This window comes from Balaenoptera acutorostrata, chromosome 18 (genome assembly GCF_949987535.1).
Source record: "Balaenoptera acutorostrata chromosome 18, mBalAcu1.1, whole genome shotgun sequence".
In the NCBI taxonomy this organism is placed as follows: domain Eukaryota; kingdom Metazoa; phylum Chordata; class Mammalia; order Artiodactyla; family Balaenopteridae; genus Balaenoptera; species Balaenoptera acutorostrata.
The window spans coordinates 53,112,469-53,134,886 of NC_080081.1; positions in this window are offsets into that span (position 1 = coordinate 53,112,469).

The following is a 22,418-nucleotide window of genomic DNA, read 5'->3' on the forward strand; positions in this document are numbered from 1 at the left end:
GAATCCTTGCATTCCTGGAATAAACCCCTCTTGATCATGGTGTATGATCCTTTTAATGTGCTGTTGGATTCTGTTTGCTAGTATTTTGTTAAGGATTTTTGCATCTATGTTCATCAGTGATATTGGCCTGTAGTTTTCTTTCTTTGTGACATCTTTGTCTGGTTTTGGTTTCAGGGTGATGGTGGCCTCGTAGAATGAGTTGGGGAGTGTTCCTCCCTCTGCAATATTTTGGAAGAGTTTGAGAAGGATAGGCGTTAGCTCTTCTCTAAATGTTTGATAGAATTCGCCTGCGGAACCATCTGGTCCTGGGCTTTTGTTTGTTGGAAGATTTTTAATCACAGTTTCAATTTCATTGCTTGTTATTGGTCTGTTCATATTTTCTATTTCTTCGTGGTTCAGTCTCGGCAGGTTGTGCATTTCTAAGAATCTGTCCATTTCTTCCAGGTTGTCCATTTTATTGGCATAGAGTTGCTTGTAGTAATCTCTCATGATCATTTGTATTTCTACAATGTCAGTTGTTACTTCTCCTTTTTCATTTCTAATTCTATTGATTTGAGTCTTCTCCCTTTTTTTCTTGATGAGTCTGGCTAACGATTTATCAATATTGTTTATCTTCTCAAAGAAACAGGTTTTAGTTTTATTGATCTTTGCTACTGTTTCCTTCATTTCTTTTTCATTTATTTCTGATCTGATTTTTATGATTTATTTCCTTCTGCTAACTTTAGGGTTTTTTTGTTCTTCTTTCTCTAATTGCTTTAGGTGCAAGTTTAGGTTGTTTATTCGAGATGTTTCCTGTTTCTTGAGGTAGGCTTGTATTGCTATAAACTTCCCTCTTAGAACTGGTTTTGCTGCATCCCATAGGATTTGGGTCGTCGTGTCTCCATTGTCATTTGTTTCTAGGTATTTTTTGATTTCCCCTTTGATTTCTTCAGTGATCACTTCGTTATTAAGTAGTGTATTGTGTAGCCTCCATGTGCTTGTATTTTTTACAGATCTTTTCCTGTAATTGATATCTAGTCTCATAGCATTGTGGTCGGAAAAGATACTTGATATGATTTCAGTTTTCTTAAATTTACCAAGGCTTGATTTGTGACCCAAGATATGATCTACCCTGGAGAATGTTCCATGAGCACTTGAGAAAAATGTGTATTCTGTTGTTTTTGGGTGGAATGTCCTATAAATATCAATTAAGTCCATCTTGTTTAATGTATCATTTAAGGCTTGTGTTTCCTTATTTATTTTCATTTTGGATGATCTGTCCATTGGTGAAAGTGGGGTGTTAAAGTCCCCTACTATGATTGTGTTACTGTCTATTTCCCCTATTATGGCTTTTAGTATTTGCCTTATGCATTGAGGTGCTCCTGTGTTGGGTGCATAAATATTTACAATTTTTATATCTTCTTCTTGAATCGATCCCTTGATCATTATATAGTGTCCTTCTTTGTCTCTTGTAATAGTCTTTATTTTAAAGTCTATTTTGTCTGATATGAGAATTGCTACTCCAGCTTTCTTTGGATTTCCATTCGCATGGAATATCTTTTTCCATCTCCTCATTTTCAGTCTGTATGTGTCCCTAGATCTGAAGTGGGTCTCTTGTAGACAGCATATATATGGGTCTTGTTTTTGTATCCATTCAGCCAGTCTGTGTCTTTTGGTGGGAGCATTTAATCCATTTACATTTATGGTAATTATCAATATATATGTTCCTATTCCCATGTTCTTAAATGTTTTGGGTTTGTTATTGTAGGTGTTTTCCTTCTCTTGTGTTTCTTGCCTAGAGAAGTTCCTTTAGCATTTGTTGTAAAGCTGGTTTGGTGGTGTTGAACTCTCTCAGCTTTTGCTTGACTGTAAAGGTTTTAATTTCTCCATCAAATCTGAATGAGATCCTTGCTGGGTAGAGTAATCTTGGTTGTAGGTTTTTCTCCTTCATCACTTTAAATATGTCCTGCCACTCCCTTCTGGCTTTCAGATTTTCTGCTGAAAGATCAGCTGTTAACCTTATGGGGATTCCCTTGTGTGTTATTTGTTGCTTTTCCCTTGCTGCTTTTAATATGTTTTGTTTATATTTAATTTTTGATAGTTTGATTAATATGTGTCTTGGCCTGTTTCTCCTTGGGTTTATCCTGTATTGGACTCTCTGTGCTTCCAGGACTTGACTAACTATTTCCTTTCCCATATTAGGGAAGTTTTCAACTATAATATCTTCAAGTATTTTCTCAGTCCCTTTCTTTTTCTCTTCTTCTGGGACCCCTGTAATTCGAATGTTGGTGCATTTAATGTTGTCTCAGAAGTCTCTGAGTCTGTCCTCAGTTCTTTTCAATCTTTTTTCTTTATTCTGCTCTGCAGTAGTTATTTCCACTATTTTATCTTCCAGGTCACTTATCCATTCTTCTGCCTCAGTTATTCTGTTATTGATCCCTTCTAGAGTATTTTTAATTTCATTTATTGTGTTTTTCATCGTTGCTTGGTTCCTCTTTAGTTCTTCTACATCCTTGTTAAATTTTTGTTGAATTTTGTCTATTCTATTTCCATGATTTTGGATCATCTTTACTATCATTATTCTGAATTCTTTTTCAGGTAGATTGCCTATTTCCTCTTCATTTGTTAGGTCTGGTGTGTTTTACCTTGCTCCTTCATCTGCTGTGTGTTTTCTGTCACCTCATTTTGTTTATCTTACTGTGTTTGGGGTCTCCTTTTCGCAGGCTGCAGTTTCGTAGTTCTTGTTGTTTTTGGTGTCTCTCCCCAGTGGCTAAGGTTGGTTCAACGGGTTGTGTAGGCTTCCTGGTGGAGGGGACTAATGCCTGTGTTCTGGTGGATGAGGCTGGATCTTGTCTTTCTGGTGGGCAGGTCCACGTCTGGTGGTGTGTTTTGGGGTGTCTGCGGCCTTATTATGATTTTAGACAGCCTCTCTGCTAATGGATGGGGCTGTGTTCCTGTCTTGCTAGTTGTGTGGCATAGGGTGTCCAGCACGATAGCTTGCGGGTCGTTGAGTGAAACTGAGTCTTGGTGTTGAGATGGAGATTTCTGGGAGATTTTCATCATTTGATATTACGTGGAGTTGGGAGGTCTCTTGTGGACCAGTGTCCTGAAGTTGGCTCTCCTACCTCAGAGGCACAGCCCTGATGCCTGGCTGGAGCACCAAGAGCCTTTCATCCACACAGCTCAGAATTAAAGGGAGAAAAAATAGAGAGAAAAAAAAGAAAGAGGATAAAATAAATTAAAGTAAGATCAAATAAAATAAAGTTTTTAAAATAAAAAATTATTTAAAAAAAAGAAAAAAATTAAATTAAAAAAAAAAAAAAACGGATGGACAGAACCCTTGGACAAATGGTGAAAGCAAAGCTATACAGACAAAATCTCACACAGAAGTATATACATCCACACTCACAAAAAGAGGAAAAGGGGAAAAAATAATATATCTTCCTCCCAAAGTCCACCTCTCAATATGGGATGATTCATTGTCTATTCAGGTATTCCACAGATGCAGGTACATCAAGTTGTTTATGGAGCTTTAATCCGCTGCTCCTGAGGCTGCTGGGAGAAATCTCCCTTTCTCTTCTTTTTTCCCACAGCTCCCTGGGTTCAGCTTTGTATTTGGACCCACCTCTGCGTGTAGGTCGCCTGAGTGCATCTGTTCTTCGCTCACACAGGATGGGGTTAAAGGAGCAGCTGCTTTGGGGGCTCTGGCTCACTCAGGCGGGGGGAGGGAGGGGCACGGATGCAGGGCGAGCCTGCAGCGGCAGCGGCCAGTGTGACATTGCAGCAGCCTGAGGAGCACCGTGTGTTCTCCCGGGGAAGTTGTCCCTGGATCACGGGAGCCTGGCAGTGGTGGGCTGCACAAGCTACTGGGAGGGGCGGTGTGGAGAGTGACCTGTGCTCGCACACAGGTTTCTTGGTGGTGGTGGCAGCAGCCTTAGCATTTCATGTCCATCTCTGGCGTCCACGCTGATAGCCGCGGCTCACGCCCGTCTCTGGAGCTCATTTAGGCAGAGTTCTGAATCCCCTCTCCTCGCACACCAGGAAACAAAGAGGCAAGAAAAAGTCTCTTGCCTGTTCGGCAGCTCCAGACCTTTTCCTGTACTCCCTCCCAGCTAGCTGTGGTGCGTTAACCCCTTCAGGCTGTATTCACGCCGCCAACCCCAGTCCTTTCCCTGCGATACGACCGAAGCCCGAGCCTCAGCTCCTAGCCCCCGCCCGCCCCAGCGGGTGAGCAGACAAGCCTCTCGGGCTGGTGAGTGCTGCTCGGTGCCGAGCCTCTGTGCGGGAATCTCTCCGCTTTGCCCTCCGCACCCCTGTGGCTGCGCTGTCCTCCGTGGCTCCGAAGATTCCCCCCCTCCGCCACCCGCAGTCCCTGCCCGCAAAGGCGCTTCCTAGTGTGTGGAAACTTTTCCTCCTTCACAGCTCCCTCCCACTGGTGCAGGTCCTGTCCCTATTCTTTTGTCTCTGTTGTATCTTTTTTCTTTTGCCCTACCCAGGTACATGGGGAGTTTCTTGCCTTTTGGGAGGTCTGACGTCTTCTGCCAGCGTTCAGTGGGTGTTCTGTAGGAGCAGTTCTACGTGTAGATGTATTTCTGATGTATCTGTGGGGAGGAAGGTGATCTCTGCGTCTTACTCTTCTGCCATCTTCTCCTCCCTGATTTTTGTTTTCATATTGAAATTAGTTTTTAAAGGAGCTAACAGCCTACATTTAAATGAGATATTTTAGCATTTCATTCTTATGCTAATTATAATTATTAGTATAATGTTGATTTTGACATGTCTTTATAGATTTGTGTTAACAATGCAACAATAATTTTACTAATTTATCCTCATCCTAGGGTTCAATTAAAAGCATAACCATCTCATATCAGTCAAGGTTGTAGGATCTAAGTTATCTACCAATGTATTCTTTTTTTTTTTTCCACACTTTTTTTTAGGGATTGATTCTTCAAGGGAAGGGGTTTAGAGCATGAGGGGACCTGGTAAATTTAGTTGTTTTTATTTTTAATTAATTAAGTATTTATTTTTGGCTGTGTTGGGTCTTCATTTTCTATGCAAGGGCTTCCTCTAGTTGTGGCGAGCGGGGGCCACTCTTCATCGCGGTGTGCGAGCCTCTCACTGTCGCAGCCTCTCTTGTGGGGGAGCACAAGCTCCAGACTTGCAGGCTCAGTAGCTGTGGCTCACTGGCCTAGTTGCTCCATGGCATGTGGGATCTTCCCAGACCAGGGCTCGAATCCATGTCCCCTGCATTGGCAGGCAGACTCTCAACCACTGCGCCACCAGGGAAGCCCCTACCAATGTATTCTTTATCAGGATATAGGTCATTCCAACTGCATTTATTCATAAACTACTCTGGCTGAGTTCCTTGGACATTAGGTCAATAGTTTTTCTTCTTACATGGGATTTGCTGCCTTGTATATAAATTTCATTTTCATATTTTGAAATTTGATGTTTTATATCATTATGTTTGGTTTTCAAGTCTTACCTGGACAAAAATACCTGATCTGTGGTTCTGCCAATATGGTATATGGGCCTTGTTTGTTGATGTAATTGGAAATCTATCTATGTCTCATCGGTATATCATTATAATTAGCAGGGTCATCTGGAGGTTTCATGGAGATGAAGGATACAGTCTGCATTGTTAGTACTTTTCATTAGGCCACTTCGCTAATTCATCATTTTTTTAAAATAAATTTATTTATTTTTGGCTGTGTTGGGTCTTTGTTGCTGTGCACAGGCTTTCTCTAGTTGTGGTGAGTGGGGGCTACTCTTCATTGTGGTACGCGGGCTTCTCATTGCAGTGGCTTCTCTTGTTGCAGAGCACAGGCTCTAGGCATGTGGGCTTCAGTAGTTGTGGCTCGTGGGCTCAGTAGTTGTGGCTTGCGGGCTCTAGAGTGCAGGATCAGTAGTTGTGGCGCAAGGGCTTTGTTGCTCTGCAGCATGTGGGATCTTCCCGGACCAGGGCTCAAACCCATGTCCCCTGCATTGGCAGACAGATTCTTAACCACTGCTCCACCAGGGAAACCCTAATTCATCATTTTGGGACATAGCAGTTAACCATCCTCTCCCAGGGTGATTAATGAGTGTGAATAACAATGCTACCTCCTCCACTATGCCCTCTCCCAAAAACAAAAGTTATTACCGCCTCTCCATGATTTCCATCCTAAGAAACATTTACAAATGATCTGTTAAATTTATTTCTATGCCAGTGTTATTGTGGATCCTAGCCAGTTGCTGTTTCATGTATTTTATATGATAAATATCATCTGAAGTAATGCTTAATCCCAAACTATGATACTATGGATGAAAATCTTAGGTAGAAGAAGAAAATCTTTTTGGCAGGAAGGATTTTGTACCTGAAATCAAAATATAATTTATATTTTATAATTTCTATTTTGATCATAATAATAATCACCTACTTTATGTAAATGTAATCAAAATAATAATCATTATTTATGGGAAAAAAGCAAAACAGAAAAGTATTGCATTCCAATTATAGGCTTATTCTCTATTTCCTTCATTTTGAATAAAGTGTTATGTCAGGAAATTGACTGACTAGGTTTGACTTTGTTTATGTCTTAACTGAGAAATGTTGTGATTAGTTTTATAAGACCATGAATTTGTATTGTTGCCAAATGGTGTGCTTATGCAAATTCTCCAGAAGATTTTTTTTTTCCTAATGATAATTATAGTTTCCATGCCTTAAGTACATTTTATGTTCCTGGTACTGTGGATAGACTATCTAGTCAATTTTTCAGACCACCCCAAGAGAAAAGCATTACCATCCCCACATGTGGATAAGAAAACCAAAGATAAGAGATGTTAAGTAATTTGATAAAGGCCATTCAGCTAATAAGAGTCAAAGCCAATATTTGAAGGCAGGCATGGTTGAGTCCAAAGTTGGTGTGTTCTTTCATTATATTATTCTGCCTCTGTCTGGTGGTTTAAGAGAGAGGGGAAGGAGATATGAAGAAGAGTCTTTTAGCTTTGGGGGATACTTAGAGGCTAGAGTAAAACATACACACACACACACACACACACATCACAAATATTCTTTAAATGTTGAATTTAAAATATATGTATATATTTTCGATGTATGTGTGTGTCTATGTGTATGTGTGCATGTATATATATATATATATATCATTAAATGTTAAGTTTTTAAAAGTTGACAAATACTTTGAAATAAAAATTAAACTATTTATAGTTGAGTCCAGATGTTTACTTGGTGATACACTGTTTTGCTTGGACAAAACTAGATTTCTCACAGTTTCTACAAGAGTGTTTAATGTTTCACTGGTCTCAAAGAAACTGATCCTTTTGGTGACAGTGTTACAAAATATGAGTACACTTTATGATCATAGATCTGTCGGATATTCAGGAACCTTTTTCAATTTTCTCACTTTCTTCTTCTGTGTAACAAGATTCCATAACAAGCATGTGGTTGCAAAGTGTTGATTGGATCAAGTTGGGTTAAATGGGTAACACCTTGGAAGACAGACCACTTTAGAAATCAAAATAACTTCAAAAAATTTGGAAGAGTAGCCGTTAACAAACAGGATAAAATGGTGTCTGCTGATAAAGAAGTAAAAACAAGAAAACAAACTCAAAATTGTATATGATTACTTGTGTCTTTCAAGCAGAAAAACAAAAAAAAAACAAAAAACAAAGAAAACTCAAGGTGCTGCTAATATAATGTCTGCTTTAAACACATGTGCAGACTTTTGCATATTCACCAGGGCTTTTGGGGTGGGGGTGAAGGTAGTGTCCTTGCAATCTGTTACTTTGTCTGTGCTGACCTCTTCCCAGCTCCTGGCAGTGACCGTACTGGCACCAACACAGGACTGCTCACTATACTATGCAAAATCCTGTGGGAACACAATGCAGCGGAATATCATAACTTCTCTCCATATTAGCAAAGTGGAATTTGAAATTCTTCTTCCACGATTCTAACCTTGATGGTTGAAATAAAAGCAGGGAAACAGAAAGCTCTCCTTTGCCATCATATAAGTAATAATAATCTTATTAACAATTCTAATAGTAGCTAAATATTTATTGAATGCTTTCTAGGTCCTGTTGTCTTTTCTGCAGTTAGCTTACTTATACTCCATAACAGTACCTCATGATGTCCGCACTATTTTACAAAGGTAAAATGACCACCTCCGTAAACCTTACCTGAGGTTTTAAAGAAATTAAATACTAATGTCATGCTGATCTGGTAGACATTAGAGTCAGGATTCAGCACAGGTGTGCTTTGGCTGCAGCGTCTACATTATAAACCTCTCCTCCTGCTACTGGCTTCTCCGGCAGCTTCTCAAATACATTATTTCTGTGGCAGAGGGATTCAAGTTATCTGGCCTTCTTCATTTGGGATCTTTTGGACCTTGGGGCTTTCTAGTGTTCCCAAGTGATTCCTCTCCAGTGCCTTGTATGCGCCAACCCAATTCTTCCTCCAGTACATTCTGCTTTCCATCAGTGACTTCCTCTGACTGGAACACCTGAAGAGAGTTGTGCCTACCTACCCTCCTTTGGTTGAACATTTTTACCCTCCCCTCAGAACTGAGGAGAGAAGCTATCCTTTCTGCCTCTGAGGTTTCCCTCCTTCTTACTTGTTCTCCTTTGTCTTGATGCTATTTCACCTGATATAAAAATGCTACAGATATTTTCTGTTTCTTCCTAGAATGATTTGTATTAACTGAGAAAAATTATAGGGCTAAAAAGTGAAAGAACCCAAGGATTACATGGAAAAACAAATTCTTCTTAAATCTGGGGGAAGTCAAGCACTGGGTAAAATTTAAATATAATTAAATATAAGATAAATATAAATATATAAATAAAAATATAAGATCCAAAGGAAAAAATATACAAGGCAAATGAATACAGTTTAATAAATGCTTATGCTGTACCAGCCATTTGGCTAGATGCTGGGAAGAAAAGAAAAGCCCCTGACCTCACAGAGTCTAGGAGGATCCAACATCAGTGAGGAATAATTAGAATACATGTAACAAATACTATGGTATTGCCAGCAGGAAATAATAATGGTGACTATGGGAGTAGTACCTATTTAATCCCAGGAATTACAGAGGAGAATTTCTTTGGTAAATGATGTTTGAGTCAAGTCTTTTGATGAACAACTTCAATAACCATGTAGCTGATCCACCTAGCACACTGATCTCTTAATGGTTTGACATCCTTATGACTGATGATAAAAATACAAAGCCCCCAAAACTCTCGATTTGTGATATGTAGAAGTTAGAATAAGAAATCATTACAGGGATTATCAGTAATAATAAAAACAAAAGGTTCTGAAAGTTTCAACTTTAACCCAGTATTATCTTTCTGCATGACTCAATAAATAAAAGCAACTCTAGAGCTCTATCTTTACAAAACGAAGAAATCTCATGCTATCTCTAAGGCTGCTTATCCTTTCATTAGGAAAAGAGGTTCTGAAAAACTGGAAGAATTTCTCTCTCCATATTATGCATGACACTTCCTGCCATACCCTTGATCTCATCATTACTGGAAACTTCTTTCCCCCCATAGGATAAGTCTATGGTTTCCAAATTTATAACAGTAGCTCAGGCATTTTTTCAGAGCTGCAAGTCTGTAATTCCACTTGCTTTTTCTACATCTAGATTATATCTCTCCCACAAACTAAGATGTTCAAAAGGGAGTTAATTATTTCTTTATCCTCAAATTTATTTGACTTGTCCCTCTTTTCAGTCCCAACAACAAGTTAAAGACAGCTATTGTTTGTTTCTTTTAAACAGCTGTGCAATTTGAAATAAAATGGAGTCATTTATGTCAAGGGGTTTTAAAATGGAGCTGAGAAATGATTAAAAAGGTGACAATACTCAACCTCACCAGGTGGAACCATAAACTTTTGAATGGGGTCAGACCACAAATATTCTCAGCATCTTGTGTTCTTTTTTTAAATTTTGGTCTCAAAGGACCAATAGCCAAAGAAAATTTAAAATTTCAGAGGCCACAATGGGGCTCTTTTGAAGTCCCTAAACTTAAGAAGTGCACCCTACCCTTTTTCCTCTTTGTGTACGAATGGGGAGGAATGCCTTAGGAGTGCTTATTCAAAGTCACGGAGGTAAACACTGATGCCCTAGCTATTGCAGTCAACAATCAGACCTGTAGACAGAGGTATCCCCCATGCATGAGAACTATTTCAACATCAGTCCTTACAAAATTAACTGAGGAAATAGTTATGGCCTCTCCACTCATCATCTGTTTCCCATGCAGTAGAAGCCTTGCTCAGTTCTCATCACACTAACACCTTTCTGTAAGCCATCTTGCCTCATGTGAAACATTGTTACTAACTTTTCTTCATACAACCCTTTCCCACTGCAACAACCTCCACCCTGCAAGCCTTCTCGCTTTACCTACTGACAAAATTCCTTATGACTATCTGACCCTGACTGATCAGTTATTAATACCTAGAGCTGATTTAAAAGAACACTTATTGCTAATGCTGAGATTTCATAGCTTACTATGATGGCTCTTATTTGAAAAATGGCAACGAATAATATTGTGTTGGGCATGCTATCACTTCCTCCTTTGTAGTAATTGAGGCAGCTCCACTGCTTACCTCTACTTCAGCATAGCATGCAGAGAACTCCATTCTTTAACTTAGGCTTGTACCCTAGTGGAAGGCAAAACTGTGAATATCCATACAAACAGTCAAGATGCTTTGGGGGCAGTTCATGACTTTAGCATGCTTTGGAAACAAAGGATTTTTGACCTTGGGAAAAAACTAGATAGGAGTGGAAATTGGGTAAACAAGTTGTTGGAAACAAACCAACTTCCATCTCTCCTAGCCATCATTCAGGTGCCTGGGCATTAAATTTAGACGAAATCAAAGGAAATAATTTGGCTGATCAGGCTGCAAGGGCAACTGCCTTATAAGCCACCCAACCTGAAACTGAAAATTTATGGCAAATTTTGACTACATTTAGAAAGAGGAGCTAATGAAAATGACCAAAGATACCCAATCTAAGGCATCACATTAAAAAAAAAAAAAGACTTTATTGGACAGATAACAATTGTATTTTTAGCCTGTAAAACTAATTTATGGTATGGCCCAAATAAAAGACTTGTCTTGCCATAGTCCATGAAAAGACTCCTGATGAAAATGACTTGTCGGATGACCCACTGGACAGCAGATAAACTTGGAAATTTCATGAAACGGTACTGGTTGGAAATATTTCTAAGGCTACCAAGAAGGCACAATTAACTAGTGCTCTGTGTCTTAAATACAACCCAGGGAAAACTATCCAAACTGCCCTTGGACATTTTGACTTGCCTAAAAGGGCTTTTGAGGTATGTCAAATGGATTTTATCCAGTTGTCTCCTTCCCAAGGCTATAAATTTGGTCTTGTTATGATTTGCCTGTTTTCTCATTGGATTGGAGCATTCCCTTGCCAATGGGCTACAAATTTGGCTATTGTAAAAATATTCTTAGAAAAGATTATACCCACCTGGGTGTGCCCTCAGAACTGCATCATGACTGAGGAACACATTTTACTAGCTGTCTTATGAGACAGATCAGTGAGGTTTGGTATATTCTAAAATATTTTCATTGTGCTTTCACCCCCAGTCCTCTGGACTGGTGGAAAGAACAAATGGCATTATTAAGACTGAACTGGCAAAATTTACAGAGACCTTTAAATTGGCTTGGCCTTAGACACTTCCTCTGGTCCTTTTGAATCTGAGAGCTATCTTCTTTGGGAGACACAAGCTGTCACAATTTGAAATTATTACTGGTTGACCTATGCAGTTGAATCTCTCTGTTCTTCAGCTAATTGAAAAAGACATGCTTCAATATTGCAAATGACTAATCAGAGCCTTACATAAAAAATATACCTTGGTAGAACTATCTTTCCACAGTGCACTCCTGAGAGATGAAGACAACAAACATCACAATCTACAACCAGGTGATTCTGTCTTTTAAAAGATTTTGTACACCGTGGATGGAAAGGATCATATCAGGTACTCTTAACTAATCCTTGGCCTGCAAAGGTTAAAGGTGCTGATTCTTGGATTCATGTTTCTCATTTAAAGAAGGCTCCAACACCTGACTGGACTTCTGAAACAATTGGAGGATTAAAATTAAAATTAAAATTAAAATTAACTGGGAAGTGAAGCAGATCACATCTTGATTCTGACAGTTTTCGCAAAATTCAGGCCGAGGCCAGTGTATACATACACACTATTCTAACCTCATTACTGATCCATTTCATAATAGATCTGCTCTATCACACAGATGGATCTACTGAGTTTATTGATACTAATTCAACATTCTTGTTAAGAAAGGCCCATTGAGTTGGCTGGTGGTTTCAGAATATCATTTAATGACTTCCTTTATTAAGTCCAAGATGGTGACTAGTCAGCATTTTGCTGGAATCTGTTTAATATTAGCTGAAGTTTTTACCTTCCTTGAGGGTACTACTTTTGGCAAATGGGAGATAATATTCCAGTGAACTATTCCCAAACTATAACAACTGGGGAAAATCTCTCCAAGTGCTGAGTATGTCTCCAAAGACCACAATCATCCAAATATAAGGACCTCCTAGTTATACCCATCACAAATTTTTCCTAGGTCCCCAATGCTATGGGAAACTTTAAGCATTCAGCCCTTAAAACTGCCTGTAGAGTAAAACTGTTTGATCTGGTATCTCCACCTTGTTTTTGGGGTTGACACTGCCACAAAATATTTCTCCAAAACCCTACTCCTCCAACATTCCAACCCTCCCGCTTTTTCTTTTGCTTCTAGCATCAAGCAAATGGCTGACCAAAATTTGTAAGAAATGTGATTTCATCCATCTATGTCAAACCTTTGTCATACTAGGGACAAAGGGTTGTCAGCTGGCCCCTTAATGAGCTGTAATGGCCACACTGATCTTTGGCTAGAACGTATTCTGAAGTTCATACCTGTCAATGAAAACATAAATAACACCATGCTTGACCATGTAGTATGTGCCCTTCCAGATGCACATTTGTATGTGGTTACAAAGGGGAACCATGGGCTAGACAGCAGGCACATGACAGGGCAGTGCCTTTTGGGATACCATAGCATATCATCTGAAGTTCTTGCTAAAGGAAAAAAATCCAGCCAGTATCTTATAGCCCTAGCTGAGACTTGGCAGCCCTCTTTTTATACCTTATCTACTCTCCATTGATTATCATTGCCAAAGTATTTGTTCCTTGGATTGATTCAGTCCATAATGACCTGTTGATAAAGTATATATTCCTAACCATAACTAAATAAACAGATCTACTACTCGAGCCTTGGCTCAACAAAAAGTATCCCTTGATGCCCTAGCAAGGGTTGTATTAGGTAATCAAATAGTTCTGGATTATATCCTTGTAGAACAGGGTGGCATCTGTGCTGTAGCCAACATGGCCTGCTGTACATGGATCTGTACTTCTGATGAAGTTGAATTAGAGCTCAAAAAATTAGAACACTAACACAAACCTCTCTGGTCCAATGTCTTTTAATGGCACCCTCTGGTTCCCTATCGATATTTTCCATTGCCTTCCTTCTGGTGTAGGTGTTTGGATAAGATCAGGCCTTCAAATATTGTTTACAATTTTTATTGAATTTTGCTATATGTCCTCGTATTTAAACTCTTACGTTACTCCTCACTCAGTTCTACTCCAAAACTTTTATGAACACCAAGATTATGTTTGCTCAGTGGATTGAAATGACAGATAATTCTTATTGACCTGAACTTTCAGGTAATTTGATGAAACCCTGAATGAGGAAACTGCCCAAGAGTCATTTCCTAAATGCCTCTCTTGGCTCAAATGTGGCCAAACCCTTATGACACTGACTCCTTGAAATTACCATCAGAGATTAAAAAATGCCCCTGATATGGGACATAACTTTCTAGGACAGGTCATTTCCAGCAACATGAGACAAAACAAATCTGTAAGTTCATCAGCAATGCTTTCCAAGAAAAATCTTGATCAAGAGGGAGAAACACGAAATAAAATTGTCACTCAGATCCAAGTGCTTTGAAAGGGAGCTGGGATGCCATTAAAAAGGTGAACATTATGTGCATCCTCACTGGGTGGGACCATGAATTTTGGAGCTAAGGGCAAAACACAAAAATTCCAAGGATTCTACAAGAATACCTGCAACTTGTCACAGTAATGCACTTTTCCATCCCTCTAGTGATAGCCTTAGCTTGTTTAACCAAGACTGTCTTCTGCCTTCTACTCTAATTAAAATTCTTTGTAATGCAAACTTCCTTTCTTTGCCTTTAAAAGGCCCTGGATTTTACTTCCTTGAAGACCCTGTTTGGGTTGCTATCCAAATTTGTGTGCCTTAAATTATAATTTTTTAATCCCAAATAAACACTTTCACTTGATTATTACCTACTAGGTTTATTTAGGTTGACACAGCTATTGATTCTGTCTACTTCACCCCTTCTCCACTCCATGGCCCACACATTTGTCTAGATCACTAGTCCTATCAATAACAGTTTGCTAATGGTTCTCATTTTTCCCATAGTTAAAGAAAACTCATTGGAAAAATGAAACTTGACCAAGTAAATTTCCCTTCTCAAACAACTTTATTGACTTCTCATTGTTTTTAGGTTAAAGTAAATGTATATATAAAATGAACCACAACTTTTGTGGATACATTTCTATATCATCTTTGACTTTATCTTGTCTCACAGTCCATTCTGCTCCCCACCCACCCCCACCACCGGTTTCATTGGTCTTCTTTCAAGTTCTTTAACACATGGTTTTTAAATTATTTTCTTTTACAGACTCCTCAAACATGCTTTTCCTCTGAAACTTTTTTTTTCCATCCCACTCCTTTCATTTTCAAATTTCTATTCAATGCCCAGGTTTCAATTTAGATGTCACTTCCCCCAAGAAGGTCTTCAGTGATACTCATAGCTTGTACTGTGATTGCATTTCTATCCATTCATTTAAAAATATTTATTAACTGTCACCTATGTTCTAGGTGTTGTTGATTTTTTTAATAACTGTCATAAGAATAGCAACCAAATGAGGAAAGGTCACAGAAACTAGAAGAATACCTTAACCATAATACATGCCAAATAAGTATTTGCAGGATGGATATTTGGGTTACGAAAAGTTAGCCAAGCCAAGAAGGGAAATGAAAGCATTTAAGGTAGAAATAGCAGTGTTAGTGAATCACAAACATACATGTAATTGAAGATGAAGAAGTGACTATGTGGTTAAATATGAGAGTAGTATGGGGTCTTCGGTAGATAAAGAAGTGCATAGAGCAAACACATCACATACTTATAAAGTACATCAGTTAAAAAGAGGAAACTGGGGTAGTATCTACAAGTTATCTGAAAATAAGGAGTGGTACGTTTGTTTAATTTTTTTCCTCAAAATTTTGAGAGATATTTAATTTGATAGGAAATATCAAGCAGAGAGCTGTAAGTTAAACACAAGAAGAGGAGGATTTACTTCATGGAGAGGATCACAACTGTGGGAGGAAAAGATGGAAACTAGAACCTGGCTAGGACTCCTGGGACAGAAACAAAAGAAGGAAATCTTTTTTCATGAAACTGAAGGGAAATTAAGGATTTTGTTATTTCTATTGATTGGTTGGAAATAAAGAAACAGAACATGTGTTTTTGAGAAAATGTATATCTTTATGAAGAAAACATTGTTGTCTGCTGAAAGTAAGGAGGGAAAACATAAGGAGAATGATAAAGGTCTGGAATAGCCAAGGAAGAAAATAGAACAGGGAACTGACAAGAAACAAAAGGAAAGCAATGGTGGAGCAGCACTGAATATTGGGTTGAGGTTGGCAGTCAAATTAAAGTGTTAGAGAGAACTAAGAAAGTAGACAATTATGAACAATTCTCCTATTATCATTATTTGTTATCAGCAGGTTTTTTACAGTCTTCTGTGATCTATTTTAGTCATTTGTGTGAATGGAACTATACAACTACTTTCATAGAGGTGTGAGCTAAATTAAAATTAACAAATGCATGATTGAAAGGGAGAAATGATGTGAAAAGTATAAAGTAGAATCCATCTATTTTCATTTGTAAAAAGTAGAAGAAAGTACTATATGATAACACATCTAAGGTCAGAACTCTATTAGTCCATTAAATGTGAGTCATAGTTTTTTTTCAGCACATCTTAATTTTCAACATAAATATTTTCTGAAAGCTGAGTATGTGTTTTAAAGAAAATGAAGTTTGTCTTATTCATGGTTGGGAGATTTGCATGTGCTATATGATTGACACAGAAAGAAATATTATGTTGAACAATTTTATGGCAGACATGCCCAAGGCAATTCAGATGAGAGAATTAATAATAGAATAATAAATGGAAGTATAATTCATTAAGGATTATATCATTATAAAACTCCATCATGACAATAGGGACTTCTATGGCCTTGCTTAGTAAATTTTACATGACTTTCATGTTCTGAAATTGTGTATAAAGTTAAATTTTTTGTGTCCTCACGTGTTAGATATTTTATGGAGCACCAAAGCAACTAGGAAAAAGTTTATAACCATATTGAATTCCTCAGGCATTTAAATATTTTATAGAGAAAATAAAATAAAATCGTATTCAAAGTTCCTTACAAAGCCTTTTTTTGTTGATAAAACCAATGTATTTACATTAGTTTTTGGAAATTTGGAAAATAAATACAACACCTTGATTTTAATTGTAGTTTCTCATATATCTAACCATGTATGTTTTTCCATAGTTGACATCTTACTAAATGTAGTAAATATGAATTTTACATTACAAACTCATGTGAAACACTTCTATATGATTGTATTTCTTTTAATAGACTTTCACTCTAACTCTAGCCTCTATTCTGCCTGATGATAGAAAATTTGATGTAGTTATTTCAGGTTTATACTTGGTCTCTTTTAAGTTTTTGCTTTCTTGGTAGGTTAGCATCTAAGTTCCTTTGGCCCTCCAGACTATTCAGACATTGGTGGGAATGTGTGAGCATGTCCATGACCTCCCTTGAAAATTGTTAAGACATAACCCATTCTATCTCAGGTCAAGTTTCACCAGAGAAGAGAAACCTTTTAAGTTTGCAATATCTCAGAGTCACACCCATGTCATTTTAAACTGAATGAGGAAAAAATCTCATGCTTCTCATTTCTAATTTAAGCAACTTTCCATGAGATGGTCCCAGATACATACAACGTGGTACTCTAGTAAACCCGGTCTACAATATTCTGCCTTGTTATGGTAATATGGAGATGTTGCTAGTAATCGATGCCCTCTTTTTTTTTTTTTTTTTTTTTGACACATTGTCTTATTTTATTCAAATACCAGTCTGCCCACACATGGCCCAAGAACACCCAAATAATACAGCAAATAATCACATGTTAAAGATTGGTCTTCAGACATCATAGCCAATGATGCCACACTTGCCGATGATCTCCCAACATAAAACCATATCTACACCTAAGTGGTCACAAACCATTCAGTAGAGCTTCCTTAACTGTGAGGTGTTTGAAGCACTATGGACAGTTTGAGCACTATTGACAATTTTTTTCAATCTCTGAATAGCTGTAGGGATCTCAGCAGGGGGGGAAAGAACCAGCTCAAACTTGGCATAGTGCCAAAATGTGACCAGTTGAGGCTTCAAGTAAGTCACAACAGCATTGACCAGGACCAGGGCAACTCTCCATGGAACATGCTACATATAGACAGTATCCTCAGGTACACTGCCCCCTAGTGTTCTGTACTGAATAGCCAGCATATCTTTGCTTCCTTCTGCCACTCCAGCGCTCCTTCTCCCCCAATCAGAAAACATTGATCAAGCCTGAAACGAGGAACATGAGTTTTTTCAATAGTTATTGTTGATTGCATAAAATTTGCATTTGGCTTCCTCCAAATGTTAGCCATTTTCGTTTTCAAAATACTCTTGGTAGCATTCAAAAACTTCAGTTTTCAAAAATTGTGACCTTGCTATGTCCTTAAGGGTTATTTTACATTATCTTTTGAGGCATCGAATGCTTTTAATTCAATGAAAGCATAAGTCTCCAGTGTCTGAGTCAGGGATCTAATAGGAAAAAAATAGATCCCTAAGATCTAGGATAGAAATATTTGAAAGTTGAGCCTGAGAGTCAGGAGCTCCTCAAGTCATCTGAATCTTCCAGAGCAGTGGAAGCAGTATTCTTCACCTTGAGTGAGCAGAGTAGCCACCCTTCTCCCAAAGACTTGACCTCATGGGAAGTTTTTGTTCTCAGACTCTGCCTTTCTACGCCTTACCTGGTAACCAGGATAAGGTAAGGTCTTTGCAGAACCAGAACTCTGAGAGAAAATAGATTCCATGCTGAAGGAGTTTCAGGACCTAGACAATATGTATTGTCAGAAACACTGAATATATATGGGAATGGATCCTGAGAATGTTATAGCAAGACACAAAGAATTTACTGCTCAATGGGAGAAATTTTACAAATGTGTGAGCACACAAACATGATTCACCATTTAAAGTTCTAGCATAGGGTAGTAAATTGGCCTCAATATTTCATTGGATGGCTCTCTGAAACCTGAGAGGAAACAACCTACAGAGAATTAAGAGAGAGATCCAAATATTTTTGACAAACTATAGGATGTATAAGAAGTCTCAAAAAGATGAGAGTACTAGAATTGACGTCTTATGAAAGAACCAAAAGTGTGCCACAGAAGTATGTTCTCTGTGAGGTTTCAAACTATAATTTCTTGAGAAATTAACGTGGAGCGCTCTAAAGGAGGGAGTGGTGGAACTGGTATTTTTAAGACGCTCAGTGGTAACTGACCTTTGTAAACTAGATTTGCCTACAGTAGATGCTGGAAAAAAAAAAAAAAAAAACCTCCCTATCATCCTTATCACTTAATCATCAGAAACGATGTGGATATAATTTCTATAATAGGCGTTAAGGCCACAATGGCAATTAGTATTTTTATTCACAGGGATCTGTGTCAGTAGCTAATAAATTATGTTATTACTAGGGTCAAGAAGAACAGCCAAATAAGCTGGTACTCAACTTGCCTAATAAAAAAACAACTGAAATTTGGTGAGTAGAGACTGATCTCAGCATCTGCAATGGACAATTGAAACCCCTGATTCAGTTCTCAAATCTAAGTTAGTATACTGTCCCAGTGTCCTTGAATAAAAAAGCTGTAATTCAGTAAGTAATCTGAGGCTTAGAGTATGGTCAGGGTAAGGTTTCATCAGGTAAAAGAAAATGTGGAGTTTATTTCATAACAGAAACAGGTCTGATCTGACACTGGAACCAGGCAGCCGACATACCATCACGTTCCTTCATTTAGATTGAGGGGCTTAGTAGGTCAGGCAATACACTGAGTATTGCCCTAAATTTAAATACTCTACAGTTATTTCCTTACTCCCTAATTATATAATTAGGCCAGACATGGCCTAGTTAAACCTTCACATTATTTCCCTGCCCTAAAGAGCAAGGTTGTGATCATAGGAAGAGCCAAGTGTATGCCCTTGAAATTGCAAAATCTTACCAAGATATTCATTTAGAATAAACGCCATATATTTGGAGGAATTACAGGGATTAATACCACTCTTAAAGATTTAAGGAGTGGTACTAAGTATACCCTTGTTAATTTTTTTCTGTTTTACACCTGTAAAAACTAGTTGGATATTAGTGGATGGTGATGAACTATTGTGAGCTGAAACAGGTGGCAACACCAATAATAGCTGTCCTTATGTATTAAGTATATATACTGGTTAAACAACATATTGGAATATATCTATTGAACTGGTAAAGATGTTCTTTTCAATCCCTAACAGTGGGAGGGTAAAAGAAAAAAAAGTTCACCTTCACAAAGCAGGAACAGAAGTACACCTTCAATATTTGCTTCCAGAGCTATGTCATCTCTTCTATCAGATATAATCTAGTCAGCTGAAACCTTGACTGTCTCGACATTCCACCAATGTCAAGCTGTTCTATTATACTAATTGTAATGTGCTAATTTAATCTGGTAAGCATGAAATGTCAAATATACTAGATGCCCTGGTAGGACACATGCCTGCCAGAGAGCTGGAAACAAACCCCATGAGTTAAGGGTCTGTGACCTGGGTGAAGGTTCTATTCGGACAAAGAGTCTGAGATATACTGGGACATTCTGTTTAAAGTAAATGAAAAGTCATTACACCTTGTGCCTCCCAATATTAAAAAGAAGCCTCAAGATTTGGGAGGATATAATATACTTGGGGATATTGCTCCAAACAATTGATCAGTGGCTTAGAACGGCTGTCCCAGAGACCGGTTTCATGGAAGACAATTTTTCTATGGACCAGGGGCAGAGGGAATGATTTTGGGATGATTCAAGTGCATTACATTTAGTGTGTACTTTATTTCTATTATCATTACTTTGTAATATATAATGAAATAATTATACAACTCACTATAATGCAGAATCAGTGGGAGCCCTGAGCTTGTTTTCATGCAACTAGATGGTCCCATCTGGGGGTGATGGGATACAGTGACACCTGAAGTGTGTTGTTTATGTCGGGTATACTCCATAATCTCCTTTTGGTTGCTGTCACTGCAGAAAACCCTGCTTCACAAAGATAAGATGCTGGAAATGGAAGCAGGCTTTTCAGTGCTTTTGTGGCAATCTCAGGATATTCCACCTTGACTTTACTCCAGAACATATGGAGATTTGCAGTTGTCTCAAACATACTTTTAAGTCCACCGTCATTTGCGGTCTCAAGCATTTGATCCTCTTCTAGCACAGACAAAGTCGATTCACCTGACTTATTCACAAATGGGTCGAGGATCCATTCCTTCTCAGTTCGGGGGATTTTTGTGGTTGTGAAGTAATGCTCAAACTCTTTTGAAAGCTGAGATAGGTGATCATGCAGCAGCTGGGAGAAAGAAGGCCCTAGCTCAGTCTCTTTCAAAATCCCTGCTAATGTTTGAAATATGTCAAAAATCCCAATGTTTACTCATTACCCCCATAATTCCAGTTTGGCTTTCAATGTAGCCACTTTATCTGCCAACTTGAACACAGTGTCATTCTCCCCTGAAGTGACAGATAGAGTTCGCTGAGCAGGTTGAATATGTCACACAAGTAAGCAAGCTTTGTGACCCATTCTGTGTCACTGAAATGTGCTGCCAGTGGTGACTGTTTTACTAAAAGAAATCTCTGCAGTGGCTCTCATAACTCAAAAACTGTGGCCAGAAATCCACGTTTAGAAAGCCATCTCACTACTGTGTATAAGAGAAGAATTGTGTGCTCTGCATCCATCTCCTCACAGAGCTGTGTGAATAGACGTGAGTTAAGGGCATATACTTTAATATGGTTGATAATTTTAATCACATCTTGCAAAATGTTGTTAACTTCAGGTGACACTTTCTGGCTAGCCAGCATTTCTCTGTGGATGACTCAGCGTGCAGACTCATATTCAGAAGCAACCTCTTTGACCCTAGTAGTGAAACAAGAAAGCTGTCCATTCATGGCAACCACTCCATCTGTTGATAAACTGATACAAAATGACCAATTCATTTTTCCTGATATATAATCATTAAAAGGCTTGAATAGTTCTGCAGCTGTGGTGTTGTCGAAAAAAGTGCAAATAACACACAGACAGCAGAAGCAAGGAGAACTATAATTCTGCAGCCTGTGGAAGGAAAACCACATTCACAGAAAGATAGACAAAATGAAAAGATAGAGGACTATGTACCAGATGGAGGAACAAGATAAAACCCCAGAAAAAGAATTAAATGAAATGGAGATAGGCAACCTTCCAGAAAAAGAATTCAGAATAATGACAGTGAAGATGATCCAGGACCTTGGAAAAAGAATGGAGGCAAAGATCGAGAAGATGCAATAAATGTTCAGCAGAGATCTAGAAGAATTCAAGAACAAACAGAGGTGAACAATACAGTAACTGAAATGAAAAATACATTAGAAGGTATCAATAGCAGAATAACTGAGACAGAAAAATGGATAAGTGACCTGGAAGACAGAATGGTGGAACTCACTGCCACAGAAAGAATAAAGAAAAAAGAATGAAAAGAAATGAAGACAGCCTAAGAGACCTCTGGGACAATATTAAATGTACCAACATTCACATTATAGGGGTGAAAGAAGGAGAAGAGAGAAAGGACCCGAGAAAATACTTGAAAAAATTATAGTCAAAAACTTCTCTAACATGGGAAAGGAAATAGTCAATCAAGTCCAAGAAGAGCAGAGATTCCGAGGCAGGATAAACCCAAGGAGAAACATGCCGAGGCACAGAGTAATAAAATTGAAAAAAATTAAAGACAAAGAAAAATTATTAAAAACAACAAGGGAAAAACAACAAATAATAAAAAAGGGAACTCCCATAGGGTTAAAAGCTGATTTCTCAGCAGAAATTCTACAAGCCAGAAGCAAGTGGCATGATATATTTAAAGTAATAAAAGGGAAGAAATTATAACCAAGATTACTCT